The sequence below is a fragment of the Bidens hawaiensis genome, unplaced genomic scaffold (genome assembly GCF_021521415.1).
Source record: "Bidens hawaiensis isolate Kalapana, Puna unplaced genomic scaffold, B.hawaiensis_p1.1 tig00004327_1, whole genome shotgun sequence".
NCBI classification, from domain to species: Eukaryota; Viridiplantae; Streptophyta; class Magnoliopsida; order Asterales; family Asteraceae; genus Bidens; species Bidens hawaiensis.
This window is the reverse complement of record NW_027491261.1, coordinates 2,116,054-2,137,434: the sequence shown is the minus strand read 5'-3', so window position 1 is coordinate 2,137,434 and position 21,381 is coordinate 2,116,054.

Below are 21,381 nucleotides of genomic sequence, written 5' to 3'. Positions count from 1 at the left end.
TCGGAACCCATATCATTGGAAAAATCTGCTTTTATCATTTAAAATGTTTATTTTATAAAACGACATTTACGCCTGAAAAATATTAATTTTTATGCTTTCGAAAAATTAAATGTTCTTATTTAAAAAGATTTCAAATAATTATTCGGAAAATGGTTTTATAAAAGTTTTGCTGAAAAAGTTTTAGTTTGTTTAAAAACTTATGAACTCGACTAGTCTTGACCCGTCGGTAGCCTAAACCCGAACCCGAGTCACCCGAGTATTTAAGCGGAAAATCAAGTATTCTTACACCATCTCTTTCATTTCCACCAACACTTCCCACCCAAACACTCTCATTCTAGAGAGAGAAACTAGAGAGAGAAAGTCTTCAAACTTCAAATCCGAGTCCACAAATCTGTTTGTTGTTATTCTTGGTAAGATCTTCTTGAAAATCATCCATTTTCATAACCATTTTCGGCCTCAAACCGAGCAAAAACACCCACTTTCGTTTCTAGAGTTTTCGGGTCAAAAACCGTCTTGTTTTGGTGTCAAAATGCAGGCTTTTGTGTTTAAAATCACTAGGAATCGATAGCCCTTTCAATCCCGAGCATTTCCATGTCAAAAACTTCGATTTTGGGTCAAAAATCTGGAAAATCTGAAAAACCCGTAGGTTTCTCCGTCGCCCAGCTTGAAGGAGTCGAATCAGACTCATTCGATCGAACCAGTCGATCGAATCAGTCCAGTCGATCGAATCAGTCCAGTCGATCGAATAGGAAAGCAACCGAATGGTCTCCAACTCATTCGACCGAATGAGTTTCGTATTCGATCGAACGAGTGTCTATTCGATCGAACAAGTTCCATGTTCGACCGAACGAGTTTTTCCAACTGGTTCGACCAAATGTGTTTCTAGTTCGATCGAGTGTGCCACAGATTCGATCGAATGTGTGTCTATTCGATCGAACGTGTTCCTATTCGATCGAATCAAGCCAGAACCAAGCTGTTTCGTCTTTAAAACCCAGTTTTTGCTCGAGGCCGCGTAAGCTCGTTTTCTTAGACTTATAGCACGTTGTTAACCTTATATTTATGTTCAACTCTAGGCTAAGGAGATCTATTGTAGCACCATCCTAACCCGAGATCAAGGTGAGTTCATAGCCCCTATTTAAGCTTTTCAAAACTATGGGGTGGAAACATGGTAACTTTACACGTTTGGATAAAATCATTTATGCAAACCCTCTTTAAACTATAAACTTTTGGATTTCTACACACGTGCGGAAATCCACAAGCTTTTTTTAAGAATCTATAAACTTTGGAAATCTATGAACATGGGGAAAACCCATCAACTTATGGAGATCTAAGAACATTGGAAATCAATGAGTATGGGAAATTTTATGAACATTGACATCATGGGAATGGGAATCATATTCATATCATCATAGTCATTGTGTCAGCATGGAAATCTAGAGATCAAAGCATCATGAGTTGAATTGGACGCGAGAGTCTATTCTACTCTCGGTAGAACTCGCGACCATGAGTGGCATTCTATTCTCGGTGGCACTCGTAACTCATGGGATTTCATACTAGTCTCGGTGAAATCCATAACTCTTGAGGACCTATACTAGTCTCGGTAGGGACCAAGGGAACCCAGGATTCTTTGGGGAGCCTATCCTACTCTCGGTAGAACCTAGCTGAGTCCTGGATGACAAGAACGAGGTAGTCTTGGTTTAAGCCTTGCGTAGGATCAATCAAGTCTTGTGTGATCATTGAGTTTCATCATCATTCATCATCATCATCATTTATTCACCATCATCTTGGATACTAGTAAACAGTGGGATCTTGGTGTTGGTTTATCTAGTAAACTTAGCATGCTCAAATCTATATGTCCTTATTTATGCTTAACTGCTATGTGCTACATGTACCGTTGGGAGACCACAAATCTTTGAGTAATCTTATCACAAACGACTCTAATGGGAGAATAATAAGCCCGCCGAGAGTCCAGGAGAACATTTCATGTTTTACTTACTACAAAAACCTCTTTGGGAAAACCAAGAGACCTTTTCTTACAAACCATCTTAAAACCGGGTATTATATCCAAACATAGTAGTATAAGTTGTAGGAGTGGTGGGTTAGCCGCAGGTACACCCTATATATAAACCCCTACAACCTATACTAGTATGTTTGTGTATAAACTCTTTTTCTTTAAACCTATGAATTCACTCATCTACTTTATGTAGTTGACAGTTTGTTACATGTTTTCAGGAAATAATGCAGCAAGAAATCCCTAGCAAGTTTAGAGGCCTTAGAGTGATGAAGGCTAGTCTAGGAGTTGTTTGGAAACTTGATATTTTGTATTAAAACAGTTTGTTTCATGTTACCTGGATGGTGTAATATTTGACATTTTGGTTATGTTTATGCATTTAGACTTTTATACTATTGTGCTCAACAATCACGACTTAGTCGCCGCGCCTCGATTATTCCGCCATCACGATCGGGGTGTGACAGATTGGTATCAGAGCCAGTGGTTATAGGGAATTAGGAAACCGACCTAGACTATAACCTAGGATCCTTGACTCTAGATAGCTCATGCATCACAATCACATGTCTACACTTATATACGTGCTGCGTGCTTATGTGTTGCATATTAACTGTTAATCTCTTGAGCCATGTCATTCTGTGTTCTTGGTATAATCTATGTCCTCTATTCTTAATCTTTGGCGTGTCATTGATTCTATTTAACGCTCGTTTCTTTTTTCGTTTTGTCAAGAATGCCTCCCAGACGTGCACCCGCCCCCTTGGACTCCGCTGATCTAGCCAACCTTATAGCCCAGCAGATCGCGGCTGTGTTACCAGGCATGGTAACAGCCATCAGCCAGGGGCTGAGGCAAGAAGGAACCTCTGGGGCCAACCAAATTCCAGCTCAGAACGCAAATGAACCAGCAAATAAGCCATACAAGGACTTCATGGCTACCAAACCCACCAGCTTCAGCGGTTCAGAAGGCGCCGTTGGTCTCCTCCAGTGGATCGAAAAGATGGAGGCTGCCTTTGTTATTAGCTCGTGCCCTGAGACACTGAAAGTCACGCACGCGGCAAGCATGTTGTCTAAACGCGCGCTGACCTGGTGGAACAACGAGATAAGAACCCGCGGGCGTGAGGCTGCCTTGGCCATGACCTGGTCGGAATTTGTAGCTTTGGTTACCCGCGAGTTCGTACCTCGCAGTGAGGTGCAGAAACTTGAAGCTGAGTTTTGGGTGCACAGAATGAAGGGCGCTGATCACCAAGGGTACACGGAGCGTTTTCACGAGCTCTCCCTTCTCGTACCACACTTGGTCACCCCTCCCTCCCGGGCTATTGAGCTTTACATCAATGGCCTACCTGACACTGTCCGTGGAATCGTTATCGGGGCTGACCCATCAACCCTACAAGCGGCCATTGAACTAGCTGCCCGACTGACCCAGGACCAGGTTAAGACTGGGGTCCTAGCCAAAGGTACGGGCAAGGCCGCTGAGGGCTCATCCAAAAAGATCAACCGCATCAAAAAGCGTAAGGCTAGCAGTTACGCGATGGTTACTCCCGCAACCCCAATCAGCTCTGTCGCTCCTGCTCCCACCCCTTCCGGAAGGCCAAAGAGGGAGTACACTGGGGTTCACCCCAAGTGCGGCACTTGCCAATTTCATCACCCTGCCGGAACCCCGTGCTGGAAATGCACGAACTGTGGACGTTTGGGGCACCTAGCGGAACGCTGCAGATTTCAAGGTAATCAACTGGCAATACAGAGCAGCAGTTCCCAACCCAGCAACACTCGAGGCTGTTTCGAGTGTGGAGCCACGGACCACTTCAAGAGCAGGTGTCCTCGTCTTGCAAATCTTCCTCCGGCCCGAGGCCGAGCCTTTACTATTGGCGCTGCTGAAGCTCGCCAAAATCCTGACGTCATTACTGGTACGTTCATCCTTAACAATCTCTGGGTTTCTATTCTATTTGACACGGGTGCAGATAGGAGTTTTATTTCTAGCGAGTTGGTCCCATTGCTTAATCTAGGAACCTCTGTCTTAGACCCCGCTTTCTCTGTCGAAATGGCAAACGGAGAGTCTACCCAAGTGAACAAAATCGTTCGCAATTGCACGCTTACGTTTGATCAGACGTCTCTTAACATTGACCTCATCCCTATGCAATTGGGAAGTTTCGATGTAATTGTTGGGATGGATTGGTTGTCCATCAACCACGCGGAAGTGGTGTGTGCTGAGAAGCTCATTCGCGTTCCTTGTTCTTCTGGCGAGTCCATAATTATTCAAGGAGAAAGATCAGGTAGATGTCTGAAATTAATCTCCTGCTTTAAAGCTCGGCGATGCATTCGAAAGAAGTGTCTCGCCTTCCTAGCTCATGTCTCCATCAAGAAATCTTTGGGGAAGAAGCTCTCTGATGTCCCCGTTGTGCGTGAATTTCCAGACGTTTTTCCTAAAGACTTACCCGGACTACCTCCTAGCCGACAAGTCGAATTCCACATCGAATTAGTTCCCGGTGCAACCCCCGTGGCAAAATCTCCGTATCGTTTGGCTCCGTCAGAAATGCAGGAATTGTCGAGCCAGCTACAGGAACTACTAGACAAGGGTTTTATTCGCCCTAGTTCATCTCCATGGGGAGCTCCAGTCCTCTTCGTCAAGAAGAAGGACGGATCTTTCCGGATGTGCATAGACTATCGTGAGCTTAACAAACTCACGGTCAAGAATCGGTATCCATTACCAAGGATTGACGATCTTTTCGACCAGCTGCAAGGAGCCACTTACTTTTCCAAGATCGACCTACGCTCAGGTTATCACCAAGTACGCGTCTTGGAGGACGACATCGCGAAAACCGCTTTCAGAACTCGTTATGGACACTACGAGTTCCTAGTCATGCCTTTTGGTTTGACGAATGCCCCTGCGGTGTTCATGGATCTCATGAATCGCGTTTGTCGTCCATACCTGGACCAGTTTGTTATCGTCTTCATTGACGATATTCTCGTTTATTCCCGCTCTAAAGCCGACCATGAGCTTCATCTCAGGCTTACCTTGGATCTGCTGAGGAAAGAGCAACTCTACGCCAAATTCTCCAAATGCGAATTCTGGCTAAGGGAAGTTCAATTCTTAGGTCACATCATTAACAAGGAAGGCATTCATGTCGACCCTGCCAAGATTGAAGCCATCAAAAATTGGGGAGCGCCTACAACGCCAACCGAAATTCGTTCATTTCTTGGTTTAGCTGGGTACTACCGTCGATTCATCTCGAACTTTTCAAAGATCGTATTGCCTCTCACAATGTTAACTCAAAAAGGGGAACCGTTCATTTGGAGCCAAGAGCAGGATGAGGCTTTCCAAACATTGAAACATAAACTCTGTCATGCACCAATCCTGTCACTTCCTGAGGGTAACGATGATTTTGTTGTTTATTGCGACGCCTCGAGCCAAGGTCTAGGCTGCGTCTTAATGCAACGCGGTAAGGTCATCGCTTACGCCTCGCGTCAACTCAAGAGTCATGAGAGGAATTATGTCACTCATGACTTGGAATTGGGTGCTGTGGTCTTTGCCTTAAAAATATGGAGACACTACCTATACGGTACGAAATGTGTCATCTTCACCGATCACAAGAGCCTACAACACATCCTCAACCAGAGGGAGCTAAACATGCGACAACGTCGATGGGTTGAACTCCTAAGTGACTACGACTGCGAAATCCGCTACCACCCTGGAAAGGCTAACGTAGTGGCTGACGCGTTAAGTCGCAAGGAAAGGACCCAGTTGCATGCGATCCGTATTCAGTCCAATCTTCCCTCCTTGGTTCTTGAAGCTCAAAAGCAAGCGATTGCTGGTGGTGATCTCAAAAATATGCTATCTTGCGGTGCCGAACGGAAGTTTGAAACCAAGTCTGATGGTATACTTTACTACTTAAATCGCATGTGGATTCCAAACTCTGAACCACTTCGAGAACTCATCCTGAACGAAGCGCACAAATCCAGATACTCTATTCACCCAGGCAGTGATAAAATGTATCAGAATCTCAAGACTCATTTCTGGTGGCCGGGTATGAAGAAAGTCATAGCTTTGTACGTCGGTAGATGTCTAACATGCTCGCGGATCAAGACTGAACATCAGAGACCATCTGGCCTGCTACAGCAACCGATCATACCGCAGTGGAAGTGGGACGAAGTCGCTATGGACTTCATTACCAAACTCCCGCGGACACCCAGCGGTTATGACACGATTTGGGTTATCGTGGATTACTTGACCAAGTCTGCCCATTTTCTCCCTGTCCGCGAGGACTACACTACGGAGAAGCTGGCGCGGATTTACATTCGTGAGATCGTAACCCGTCACGGTGTGCCTAAGGGCATCACGTCAGACCGTGACCCCTCTTTTGCGTCAAGGTTCTGGAAGTCATTTCAGAAAGCCTTTGGGACAAGTGTGAAACTTAGCTCTGCCTATCATCCTGAAACGGACGGACAGAGCGAAAGGACCATACAAACCCTGGAGGATATGCTCAGAGCCTGTATCCTTGAATTCGGTAGTAGCTGGGAGACTCACCTTCCTCTTGCAGAGTTCTCATACAATAACAGCTATCATGCTACCATCAAATGCGCACCATTCGAGGCACTCTATGGCAGGAAATGTCGTTCTCCACTGTGTTGGTCCGAGACCGGAGATTCTCAAATCCTCGGCCCGGAACTGATACAGGAAACCACTGACAGTATCGCCATCATCCAGCAAAGGCTTAAGGACGCCCGCTGTCGACACAAGTATTACGCTGACAAACGCCGCAAACCTCTGGAGTTCCAAATAGGCGATCACGTAATGCTCAAAGTTTCCCCCTGGAAGGGCATTGTTCGCTTCGGGAAAAAGGGAAAGTTTGCTCCAAGGTACGTAGGACCTTTCAAGATCATCGAAAAGGTCGGACCCGTAGCCTATCGCTTGGAATTGCCTCCAGAACTCAGCCGTGTTCACAACGTTTTTCATGTGTCGCAACTCAAAAAGTGCCTCGTTGACGAGACCGCTCAAATCCCGATCGACACGGTTCGCATCGACGACAAACTACACTTTGTTGAGGAACCTGTCGAGATCCTAGATCGAGAAGTCAAAAGGACTAAGCGAAGCCGGATACCCATAGTCAAGGTACGTTGGAACAACCATCGTGGACCCGAGTTCACATGGGAGCGAGAGGATAAGATGAAGGAGGAATACCCTCATCTGTTCGCATAGTCATCATCTTTGTAATTCTAGAAATCTTGGAGTCTATGTAATCGTAATCATGTAATCAGGGACCAATATCAATCAATGAAGTATCATGTTGTTCCTATTTGCTTATAAATATTCTCTTATTTGCATAACACCAAGTTTGGCTACCCATGACTCGTGCTGGAAAACACAAGTTGTGCATACTTAATCATGTAAGCATTGGGGTAAACTATGTATCATTGAGCCAAAATTTGTCATCATTCTAGCATTCATGAAGCATGGTTGTGTGTGTGTGTGTGGTGTCGTGTCGATTTTTTTTCTAGCCGCACACAATGGAGTTTATACATTGATACAAGGTGAACTCGTAATTATAGTCCGGAATATAATTACATCAAGTTCACAGGTGTATACGTGTATAAACAATATGCTATTGTGTAACTATGAGTCGTGAACTCAAGCTTCGTGTAGGGAATTTAATCAATGAATGTTGAAGGAGTGGTGGGTTAGCCGCTGGTACACCCTATATATAAACCCCTTCGGCACAAGTTGATTATGTCTGAAGCGAGACTTGGAATTAGGGACTCATAGTTAGCGTGGCAGCTGTGAGGCGTTAAATTCAAGAATTATTGAGGGAATTATTCATTGGAGATTGAAGGAGTGGTGGGTTAGCCGCTGGTACACCCTATACATAAACCCCTTCAATCCGAAATGAATATGTCTGATGTAAAGCTTGAAGGTGATGCCTTGTAGTGGAAAATAGTGTGTCGTCCTGTGTGTCATTGAACTAATAAGAGTCGAAAGAAACACCCAAGTGGAGTTGAGGGAGTGGTGGGTTAGCCGCTGGTACACCCTATATATAAACCCCTTCAACTTGATTTGGGTGGTATCCAAGACGAAAATTAGGGGTAGTGGCGCATAGTGGTCATCATGGGATCATTTGATCTAAAACATCATTGCATCAACTATACTAAGTTCTAAATTTCGGGACGAAATTCCTCTAAATTGGGGAGGATGTAACGCCCTGAAATTCGATTGGTAAACTAGGATCGTGAAATCATCGGAAACTATAGACTTTGGGATTCTGGACGATAAGTTCGGAACCCATATCATTGGAAAAATCTGCTTTTATCATTTAAAATGTTTATTTTATAAAACGACATTTACGCCTGAAAAATATTAATTTTTATGCTTTCGAAAAATTAAATGTTCTTATTTAAAAAGATTTCAAATAATTATTCGGAAAATGGTTTTATAAAAGTTTTGCTGAAAAAGTTTTAGTTTGTTTAAAAACTTATGAACTCGACTAGTCTTGACCCGTCGGTAGCCTAAACCCGAACCCGAGTCACCCGAGTATTTAAGCGGAAAATCAAGTATTCTTACACCATCTCTTTCATTTCCACCAACACTTCCCACCCAAACACTCTCATTCTAGAGAGAGAAACTAGAGAGAGAAAGTCTTCAAACTTCAAATCCGAGTCCACAAATCTGTTTGTTGTTATTCTTGGTAAGATCTTCTTGAAAATCATCCATTTTCATAACCATTTTCGGCCTCAAACCGAGCAAAAACACCCACTTTCGTTTCTAGAGTTTTCGGGTCAAAAACCGTCTTGTTTTGGTGTCAAAATGCAGGCTTTTGTGTTTAAAATCACTAGGAATCGATAGCCCTTTCAATCCCGAGCATTTCCATGTCAAAAACTTCGATTTTGGGTCAAAAATCTGGAAAATCTGAAAAACCCGTAGGTTTCTCCGTCGCCCAGCTTGAAGGAGTCGAATCAGACTCATTCGATCGAACCAGTCGATCGAATCAGTCCAGTCGATCGAATCAGTCCAGTCGATCGAATAGGAAAGCAACCGAATGGTCTCCAACTCATTCGACCGAATGAGTTTCGTATTCGATCGAACGAGTGTCTATTCGATCGAACAAGTTCCATGTTCGACCGAACGAGTTTTTCCAACTGGTTCGACCAAATGTGTTTCTAGTTCGATCGAGTGTGCCACAGATTCGATCGAATGTGTGTCTATTCGATCGAACGTGTTCCTATTCGATCGAATCAAGCCAGAACCAAGCTGTTTCGTCTTTAAAACCCAGTTTTTGCTCGAGGCCGCGTAAGCTCGTTTTCTTAGACTTATAGCACGTTGTTAACCTTATATTTATGTTCAACTCTAGGCTAAGGAGATCTATTGTAGCACCATCCTAACCCGAGATCAAGGTGAGTTCATAGCCCCTATTTAAGCTTTTCAAAACTATGGGGTGGAAACATGGTAACTTTACACGTTTGGATAAAATCATTTATGCAAACCCTCTTTAAACTATAAACTTTTGGATTTCTACACACGTGCGGAAATCCACAAGCTTTTTTTAAGAATCTATAAACTTTGGAAATCTATGAACATGGGGAAAACCCATCAACTTATGGAGATCTAAGAACATTGGAAATCAATGAGTATGGGAAATTTTATGAACATTGACATCATGGGAATGGGAATCATATTCATATCATCATAGTCATTGTGTCAGCATGGAAATCTAGAGATCAAAGCATCATGAGTTGAATTGGACGCGAGAGTCTATTCTACTCTCGGTAGAACTCGCGACCATGAGTGGCATTCTATTCTCGGTGGCACTCGTAACTCATGGGATTTCATACTAGTCTCGGTGAAATCCATAACTCTTGAGGACCTATACTAGTCTCGGTAGGGACCAAGGGAACCCAGGATTCTTTGGGGAGCCTATCCTACTCTCGGTAGAACCTAGCTGAGTCCTGGATGACAAGAACGAGGTAGTCTTGGTTTAAGCCTTGCGTAGGATCAATCAAGTCTTGTGTGATCATTGAGTTTCATCATCATTCATCATCATCATCATTTATTCACCATCATCTTGGATACTAGTAAACAGTGGGATCTTGGTGTTGGTTTATCTAGTAAACTTAGCATGCTCAAATCTATATGTCCTTATTTATGCTTAACTGCTATGTGCTACATGTACCGTTGGGAGACCACAAATCTTTGAGTAATCTTATCACAAACGACTCTAATGGGAGAATAATAAGCCCGCCGAGAGTCCAGGAGAACATTTCATGTTTTACTTACTACAAAAACCTCTTTGGGAAAACCAAGAGACCTTTTCTTACAAACCATCTTAAAACCGGGTATTATATCCAAACATAGTAGTATAAGTTGTAGGAGTGGTGGGTTAGCCGCAGGTACACCCTATATATAAACCCCTACAACCTATACTAGTATGTTTGTGTATAAACTCTTTTTCTTTAAACCTATGAATTCACTCATCTACTTTATGTAGTTGACAGTTTGTTACATGTTTTCAGGAAATAATGCAGCAAGAAATCCCTAGCAAGTTTAGAGGCCTTAGAGTGATGAAGGCTAGTCTAGGAGTTGTTTGGAAACTTGATATTTTGTATTAAAACAGTTTGTTTCATGTTACCTGGATGGTGTAATATTTGACATTTTGGTTATGTTTATGCATTTAGACTTTTATACTATTGTGCTCAACAATCACGACTTAGTCGCCGCGCCTCGATTATTCCGCCATCACGATCGGGGTGTGACATTCTACCAATCTTTCTTTGTTCTTAATCACCACAACTCTTTAATCATTTTTGTTTATGAAAACCCACTTGGTGCTAATTGCATATTTTTCCTTTTGGTTTGTCTACCAGATCCCAAACATGCAAATCCCTAAACCATGTTAACTCCTCTTGAATTGCTTCTATCCAACCTATTATCCTTCAATGCTTGTACTTCTTTGGTTCAACTTGGAAACGAAAGCAAGCATATTGGCATATATTATCAGTTTCTGATGCACATCTTGTGACTCTTTCATGCAGGTCACCAATAATGTTTTCTATTGGATGATTGCTTTGAGTTGAGGTGGTTAGAACAATTGGGCCTGCTGTGATTTCAGGTTCCAAATTTGAAACATTGATTTCTACATCATCAGTTTGCCCAATTTCAATGTTTGATGTAGAATCCAAGTTGAGGCACCATTGTTTCCAATTTGAAGGGTTTCAAACAAAGATTCAAACATATTTTCATTTTCATATTCACGAATCTGGTTAGGTTGAAATGTGTCTTCATAGATCTCAGGAGTCTCAACAGGATCTGTTTATGCATCTTCAACATTCTGCTCAGCTTTTGCAGCTATAATTCCTTCCAATCTCATTGAGTCTTCTTCTTTGAAAATTATACTCAACATCATCCCAAGCAACTCTGAACCATAATTTGTCCAAGTCTAACCTATGTTTAGTTGTTGCTTCTAGGACAGTTGTGCTGTAAGCACCTTCTTCAAAGTCTTCTAGATATATCTTGAATGATTTAATAAGCTTCTCAAGATCAAACAGCCAACTTAGACCATCAACATTGTTGAAATGGTTCTCATTGAATACAATGTCAGCAGACTCAATCACACTCATGTGTTCCTTTACATACACACTATAATCTTTTGCTTGCGATGAGTAACCAACAAAGAAATAATCAAATGACTTGGCCTGGAATTTGTTCAGATAGTACTTAGTGTTCAAAACTGAACATTTGCAGATAAAAAGCGTAAGGAACTTGACATAGGGCTTTCTCTTGAATAGAATCTCGTATGGAGTTTTTTTGTGAGTCTTATTGAGAAGCATCCTATTCTGAACATAACATGCTGTGTTAATGGCTTCTGCCTAAAAGGAGACTTGTAGATAAGCATAAGCAATCATGGTCCTTGCAACTTCAATTAGTGTTCTATTTCTTCTTTCTGCAACACCATTCTGTTCTGGAGTTCTTAGAGCACTATACTGATTGAATATTCCTTTAGCCACACGAAAATCAGCCATTAATCCATTTTCGAACTCAATCCCATTATCATTTATTATCACTTTCACCCTTTTGTCAAGCTGATTTTCCATTCTAGTCACGTAGCTCTTGATCAACTCAGCAGTTTCATCCTTTGTTGCAAGGAAATACACCCGTGTAAACCTTGAATAATCATCTGTGATCACAAGACGAAGCTACTTCTTTCCTATGCTAAGAACACTCACAGGACCAGAAAGATCTATATGAAGTATTTCCAGCACTTCATCAATTGAGTTCATGAGTTTTGTCTTATTAGATGATTTGTGCTATTTTCCTTTACTGAAGAGGAACATTTGTCTTCAAGCTTGAACTCCCTAGTTGGTAAACCAATTATATGATCTCTCTTCACCAGTTTGTTCATGCTATTTAGGTTAACATGACACAATTTCCTATGCTACAATCTTGACTCATTTTCAGTTGCTTTGGACACAAAGCATGATCCACCCCCTGATACAGCATTCTTCATTCTTAGCTTATATATATTTCCATTTCTTGGTGCCATCATTATGATCATATCCGGAGGTATTACAAACTCAGGTTTCAAAATGAAATAAGTGCATCATCAAATCCAACGTTATAGCCTTTATCACACACTTGTGATATGCTCAACAGGTTATATTGTAGACCTTCTACATCCAAAACATTGTCAAAGGACACTTGACCACTTGTAAGGATAACTTTTCCAACAATTTTACCACTGTTTTCATCACTTCCAAATGCCACCGCCCCTCAAACTTTTCTTCATAATTGATTAGTGGTCTCCTATAACAAGTCATATGCCTGGAACATCCACTGTTCATATACCATACATCATTGATCTATGTGGACTGTTCCTGCATATTGAATAAAAAGTTTGCTTAGTTTTGATTAGAAACACAAACCTCAGGGGTTTGCACTTCATCAACACCATGTTTAACAAAAACAGTAGGAAATAGGTCTTCATGAACAATTTCAGGAGAATCATCTGATTCATAGCATATTCAGCAGTGTTTCCTTTGAATGCCACTATGCTCATACATGGTTACAAAACTGGATCCTCTCTTTTCAAGACAACTTTTGGTGCATCTTATTTTGTCTTCCATAGAAATACCTTTGGTTCGAAGGCTTGCTTCAAAAGGAATTTTTCATCACCATTGAGTCTGTCTATCACTTTCTTCTTGTAGGTCTTTATAAACGAATCTTTCTTTGAATCAGATTTCTTTAACTCTTCAAAACTGTTCAAACTTGTCTTGTCAAATAAGGATAACTTTTCATTTAGTTTTAGTATGGTTCTCATCTTTCTCACACCTTTTCCTTTCTCATCACTTGAATCTTCATCAACTTTTTCATTGTTCAAGTACATTTCAAACCTTTTCTTGTACAACCCCAAATCATGTCCACAAAATAAATCAGTAATGACATATGTGTCCTTGCTTTTGTCACAACATGAATCAGTGTAGTGACCATAAGTGTCACATGTCTTGCACCACACCTTTCCCAATGAACCAAGTTCTTGTGAAGATTTTTCATTATTGAATCTCTCACTTGGCTTTGGTATTGACAGTCTCAAGGACTTTTGTGCATATGTGCATTTGTCATAATCAACCTGTATTAGTCCACACACATCAACCTTTTGTTCTTATTTAGCCTTAACAAACTTAATTCCTTTAAGCCTCTGATGTGGACTGGTAGATCTTTCTTCTCTTGTTGGGCTCAATCTTCTTCTTAGTGCATATTCAGTTTCACCAATATCAAACAGCTCATGATTGGAAAAGACAGGGTATATTGGTGAGAAATCTTCAGCAATCCTTGATGAATTTTAAGTAGATTTGTTTGCTGTTGGAAGTTTCACAGTTCTTAACCTTCTAAAATTAATTTTCTCCCTTTTCAACCTTTCATTTCCTTTCGGACTCTTGACGTTTCCTGGATTTTCTTTCTTGTTTTTCTCAGTCTTAGAGTTTCCACAAAGGTCAAACACTTGGTGTTTTAGTCTCATCTTCTCATGATGCGTTTTCATCTTAGCAGACACCTTTGGCAATTTAGAATTCACATCTGTTGATCATTTCTTGGTAGTTCGCTTCTCACTTTTCTCATCCTTTTCACTCTTGTTGCAGAAGCTACAAGAGCTTCTGTTGCTAACGCTACCTGAAAAACCTTGGAGTGAATCAACTGATTCAATCTCCTTATCACTCAAAGAACTTTCTTCTTTATCTTCAGTTTGGCAACCAATAGGATTTGTCTCATCAATCGCAAACTCTCCTTGTTGATTAATGACGTAGGCTGTCGCGGTCTACTCAAACAATTGATTTTATTAACTTAAATACCTATAATAAGTACGGGTAAGTAAAGTCGTCACCATAGGAACTCAAAGAAAGTGCTAATTTAATATTTTATCACTTTAACTAAATTAATTATTTAACTAAGGCGGACAGATTGATGTCAAGTGATTTTGAAAAGAATGATTAAAAACTAAAACAATTATTTAAAAAGATTTGTGAACAATATTAATTAAAGGTATTCATTCTACGTTCGAGTAATGTGATATTCAACTTAGTCCCAGATTCACTTGTCTTGATTACACAGTAATTACTAGACCTCGTAGTTTGATTGTGATGACAAATGATACCCTAACCGAATTGTTGATACAATTGAACTCGATCTACATAATTACCAATTTATGTTTTATGAAAACTAATTAAGTGACAATATTTGATGATTAATAGTACAATGACACAAGAGCCTAACCCTAAGTGTTGATGAACAAAACCAAACAACTGATGTACTAATCAATAATCGCAAACACAATTTTTTTAAAACAATCAAGCAATAATAGAACAAGATAAAGTTGATAAACTAAATCAAGTTCTTAACATTAGGCACAATGAGTTTGTTCTTGAGGACAATTACACAAAACCTTAACCTAGAACGAACACAAACCCTTAGCCAAGCATCGACATACTATTCAAATAACTTATCTTTGATGAACATGCAAACCCGATATGAACCACGCACTTCGGAATGGTAGAAAATCTCCCTAGGCTGCCCTTTTGCTTCTGGAATTAATGATATCACAAATGGGGAATTAAATTGGTTTATATAGTGATTAACCCTAATTTTATTCGGTTTTAAGGTGTTTCGCATCGTGCGAAGCCTTCATGGGCCTTGTCTTCGCGTCGCGCGAAAGACAAAATAGTCGGGGCCTGTTTTCCTGAATTCGCGTCGCATGAAGTTCCTCTCCAATCCTTCTATAAGACCCCGAATCCCGGGAATCCTACAGTTGGTAATCACGTCTACAAATTCACAAAAATTTAAAACCAAACGATTCTTTGTATTTAAAACAAGTTCAGAGTAAATAACCGGGGAAAAGTTTAAGTATTAAAAATCCCAAAACACGGGTACAGGTGTCCAAAATCAATTGTAAATAAAATATTCGTTTTATTTGAAATCTTCATCTCATTAAAATCGTTTCAGAGTAGTAAACAGCGGAATAGATAACATCAAAATTCCCAAAACCCGGGAAAGTGACCAAAATCAAAATTTAAATACTTATGGTAATAACTTAAAAAGAAACAGTTTGCGTTATTAATTCTTCGACTAGATGTGCCTTCAACCGTCCGAGTAGTCTCTAGCACGTCCAAGCGGAAATCTCTAATCCTCAACCTGAAAGTCAATCTAACATACACACAAAGTCAGCTTGAGCTGAGTGAGTTCAAGTTTTCATAAACAATAATTCATACTTTATTTCAAAGCTATAGTTATAAACAATAGAGAATGTATAAATAAAATAAATTATATATAATTCACCAAGTAATACAATCATCGTCGAACACACGTACACGGGCCTCTCCACCACGAGTCAAGACTCGAGAAAAATATTTGACCAGGACGCGGTAAGACCTAAGCATGTGACACGAGCCTCTCCACCACGAGTCAAACCCGAGTAATATATTTGACTCGGTCACAGCTTATACATCCAAGCACGAGATACGGGCCACCTCACCCCGGGTCTTCCCCAAGTACTATATTTGACCCGATCCCGGCTCATACATCAAGCACGTGATATGGGCCTCCTCACCCCGGGTCTTCCCCAAGTAATGTATTTGACCCGATCACGACTCAACATCAACGGGCCTCTTCACCACAGGATTTTAAAACCCATGTAATATATTTGACCCGCCAAAATGATGATCACATCACACGGGCCTCTCCACCACGGGTACAACCCGAGTAATATATTTGACCCGGCCGTGAATCACCATGCACACACACATCAATAAGCCTACATACATCATTCTTAGTCACGAGGAACTAAATATCATTACACAATCGTAGGCTATAAGGTAACACATCCTCATACGTACATACATACCTCCATATATACATACATACATACATACATATATATATATATATCATCCCATACGGGAACTAAGTAGATAGGTCTACTCATATTCAATTACTACCAAGTCTAATAACGTCCTCGAGTCTAGACCATCAATAGTGTATGTAACCTTAAGGACACAAGACCATGAACAAGTGTAAAATATCCTAAGGCATATAAAATAATTCAAATATAGCTTTCAAAATGCACCATCACGAGTGAGACCATGTAAAACTATTCAAATCATTGTAACGAGTAAAATCGTTTAAAATTTTATTTCGGTGTGTATGCTAGCCCAAAACGTAAAAAGAGTAAAAAGGGGCATCATGAACTCACCTGGAATCGATCGAACACCTGCAACGAGCTAGGAAATCCCTAAGTGCACACTCACAAGTAAGGGCCTGTAAATAGTACACAACGCGTTACTAAACTAGACCGTAAGAACACTCTTGCCTAATGGGTCGTTCAAGCCCAACACTTTGGCCCAAGGCCCAACAACTTGGCCCAAGGCCCAACACTTTGGCCCAAGGCCTAACAACTTGGCCCAAGGCCCAACAACTTGGCCCAATGCCCAAGGGTGATCGAATCGGGTCGAATGCGCGTGTAATAAACCTTAAAACCATTGGTTAAACGAATCAGCCCCAAATGGACGAAATTCCATTTTAAATCTTTTCATTCATCAAGATTATGTCACCCGAGTTGATAGGGTTGACGGTTCCTTTTTACAACTCTTACTTTACGTTTAAACGAAAATTCGCGCACCGCCGACTCGATTGACCAAGCACCAACCAAAACAGCCCCGAGCATCAAAAAAATAATTTTCTCACAGCCCTTAGACTCCCCTAGGGCCATGCAAACTGATTCGGTTGGTCATCCAACCGATTAACGCATCAAACTCAACAATTCTAGACAACCGAACATAACAATCAAACTACAACTAATTGATCAACTTAACGAACACCTAAGAACATGATCTTTAAGTATGATATACGGGACATACCTAGGAATATTGTGTTGCAAAAACTCACTTCAAACAGCCCTGACAAGAACACAATTGAACATCCACCGGTTAAGCCTAAAACGAACTTATCGATCAATAACGAGTAAAACGTGCAGATTTTAGCATGCGAAGATGCATTTAATTACATAGGAAAACTATGGAATTAAATTATTAAATTTTTACCAGTGTTGTATAAATATATTAAGTTTATAAAAATATTTTTATTATATTTTTCTAGTGGACACAAAAATCATAAAAATTCTTCCAACACAGAAAGGTATGTGCAGCTATTTCAGCGCGCAACAAAATGGTTTTATTTTTATAAAATTCATTACCCAGCCAAATTAAACAATTACAATCGGGTTTGGTTCCTAACTCAAAATATTAACTTCCAGAAGTGAAACCAACCAATTTAGACTTGTCGAAAAAAGGTTATGATGTCGGGAAGACAGACCAGAATCCGTCGTCCCGTATCAGCTTTGACACTCGATTTTATAAAATCATAAAAAGTATTCAAATCTCGTCCAAAAATTACGTATTATACCTTTCTGGAAACTAGACTCAAAGTAGAACATTATGGAAACAAGAATAGATCAAAACCAATGGATTATCATCGAGTTACAGGCCCTACAATAAACAAGTACGAATCTGTCAGAATTTGTTATAATCAAAACTAAACCCTAACATGTTCAACAAAGGTTTTAATTGTGGAAAAGAGTTATATTATGATAGAACCGACCTTTAATTAGACTCGGGAGGGCCGGAGAGCTGCTGGAACTGCACGGAAATCAAGGAGAATCCCTGCTATGCTGCTGCCGAATCAGAATATGGGGGGGGGGACTTAGGGTTTTAGGTTATAAACATTTTACATCTAGGTCCTCCAACTTATAAATTGTGATGTCTTGGATCAAAGGTTAAACAAATAGGCTACAAGAAAGACAAAGAGGTCCCCGAGGAATGCCAGTCAAACCCGATAAATATACAAACTCTACAACTTGTGTGTCGTCAAACGAAAATGCCGGGTGCTACATACTGATCTAACACTTTAAGTTATAAGAGGTGATGTCGCGAGCAAAAGGATGGATAAATGGACTTTTAAAACGTATTACAAGTCTCTAATTTAGAAAGACGAAACCCCGGATTTTAAACAAACATTTATAAACGATCGAGCCGATTAACGAAATTTAAGGGCGTTACACCTTCGCGTCGTGCGAAGGACAAAAAGACTCAGCAGAATTCTTTTTCTTTTCTTTAAACTACCTCGTGATGCATGCACTCCCATTCCCGCACTTCTAAGCCTTTATTCCAAGCTCGTAAATCATCCCAATAAACTCCTTAACTTCCAATGTCCTGAAAACAAATAACAATGCTTGAAGTATCGATGTTCATTCGTTTATTCATCTAAAATTAACTAATTAATATATAAAACTAACTAACTTTTACCTAACCATCGCATCCCCCACACTTATCCTTTTTCGTCCCGAAAAAGGCTTTGCAATGGAATCAGAATCAGAGATTAGTTTCACAAAATACTTTTCAGATTATCTTACTTAAACACAAGGAACACAATACCCGCGATTGCCGATATTGTTGTCCACTTAAACCCATGCCTCAATACTTAACGGGAAAAATAAGGTGTGACAGTTTTCTTAGTTCATATGATTAAAATGGAACCCACATCTTAAAGCCCTGAAGCCACCATACCATGCTTCATTATAGTTTTACCGAACCAGACCACCCTAACTTGACTTAAACCTTAAAATTAGACTATCAAAATTTTGCACATTTGTACAATTTTTGAGACCATATGTAATAGCTAAGACAATCATGGATATTTTTATCAAACCAAAACATAAACTTAAGCATCAAAGTGTACCAGAATGGCCATTAGATACGATTAAGGTGCAATTAACTAACTAGCAAATAGTCCCCACTACATGACATACCCCGTTATCAAGCAATACCCCAAAGTCCATCACCATAGGTGAGTAGGCACGAATTCATCTGTAGGGCTTACATATGTAGTGTCCCGTGTGGTCCGTTTCTTAATAGTAATGAGACGCGAGCACAGGGATCTCATATGACTAACAGCGTGTATGATCAAGTTAGTAGTGAATTTGTACTTTTTAAAGCACGTAATGATCATGTTAAATGACTTATGATTTGGCAAATAAACTGCGGGTTTGCTCTTTATAAGCTTATTTAATATACATAAATCCACTTAGGAAATATGCATACCCAGATGATAAATCGCATACACACCCATGGTCTTCGAACCCTGGAGCATCCCATCAATACAGGAATTAAGGCTATAAAACCATACGCATATGAAGTGTTAACCACTTAAACTAGCAGCATTTTTATTTATGTTTATATCACAAGCCATCTAGCATACTCTAACTTCCAGCCTATCCAAGCATTATACAATAGACTATTCATATATAAAAATTTTATTTTTTGGTGATCAAATCTAATAAAAAGGCTTGAGTATGGTCTAATCTTTTATTCCAGTCCTTACACAGGCTTAGCTAAACAAACAAAACCCGATGGTGTTTCCCACTAAAAATCAAGCATTTTAATGTTCAATACAACCAAACCATCCTTTCATTCTAAAAGCCGAGCCTACCGACACATCCCAAATTAAGTGCGCTCACGTTTTTATTATCTCATGTTGTTTAAATTTTGAAAAAACAACCCCTGATTTTTCTATCATTTTTCATTATTATGCAAAAAATCTTAATTCAAGGAACATTAACTTTTAAAATTTTCAATTTCTCCCACATCCCCACACTTGAGGCAAACATTGTCCTCAATGTTTAAAATATTAAAAAATAAACTAGGGACGGGGTTAAAATTCACTTTGACAATTTTAAAACCGGGCTTAATACTAATTATACATCAATACAATTACACTCTTAACACAAAAAACTAGTAAAACTAAGAAGATTATGAAAACGAAATCAAATGATAGCAAATAAAACTCTCATGTGCAACTCTCGTGCCCTCGGTGATGCTCTCGGTAAACTTAAATCTTCAACTTTCTAAACGAAATCTGCAAATTTTCAAACATGTAGAAGCACGCTTCTCACAAGTGTTAAAAATATAGGTCTTTCAAACCGTTTGCAAAATCATTAATTTTAAATTACCAACCGAGCATAATAAATTCATAACCAAATTTGTTAAACGAGTAAAAATGTTAAAAGAACTAACTCACTTTCTTAGGAATCACGATTGCATTTAGCGTATGCAACAAGCCCTTTAAACCCCCCAGTAGCCTGGGTGGACGAGTATGGTCTCGTGAGGGTTTATAGCGAACTACACCCACAAATTTCATCTACAACAAAATATACAAGCAACCACCCAAATAAATAAGTCCCTTTCGGTTACCCAACCGAACCGCCCTTATTCATTTTCCTCATTTAAGCATAATAATAATATCAGTACAACAAAAAGAATAATAATAAAAACAGAATAAGGAAAAATGAAAATAACACCCAAAACATCGTTGGTCTGACTGCCTCCATAACCACCTACTACTCCTCCTCAGATTCCTCATCATCATCATCATTTTCGGCTCCGTTGGCTCCTAATCCACCAGCTTCCCCACTATAAAAACAACCTGTTCCATACCCTTCATAACTAGTGTACCCTGCAGCTGATACATTTCCATAACTGCCAGAACCATCATAACCTCCACCATAACCATAACCAGTACCACCCAAATCACCATAGCCACCAGTAGCTAGTGGTGGCTACTGCAACGAATCCGGCAATGGGATGCTCCAATGATCAAACATCATCCGAAAATACCCTCTAGACTCATCCCTGTATTCACAAACTCATTCCTATACCCGAGTAACTCGTCCTGCATCTGCAACTGTCGCTCAAACATATAATCCAGAGTCATGGGCTGTGAGTACCAATGCTGCACCGGTGATGGACTAGGTTGTCGGGGCTGCTATCGCTATCTCGAACTTCCTGAACCTCTAACCTCC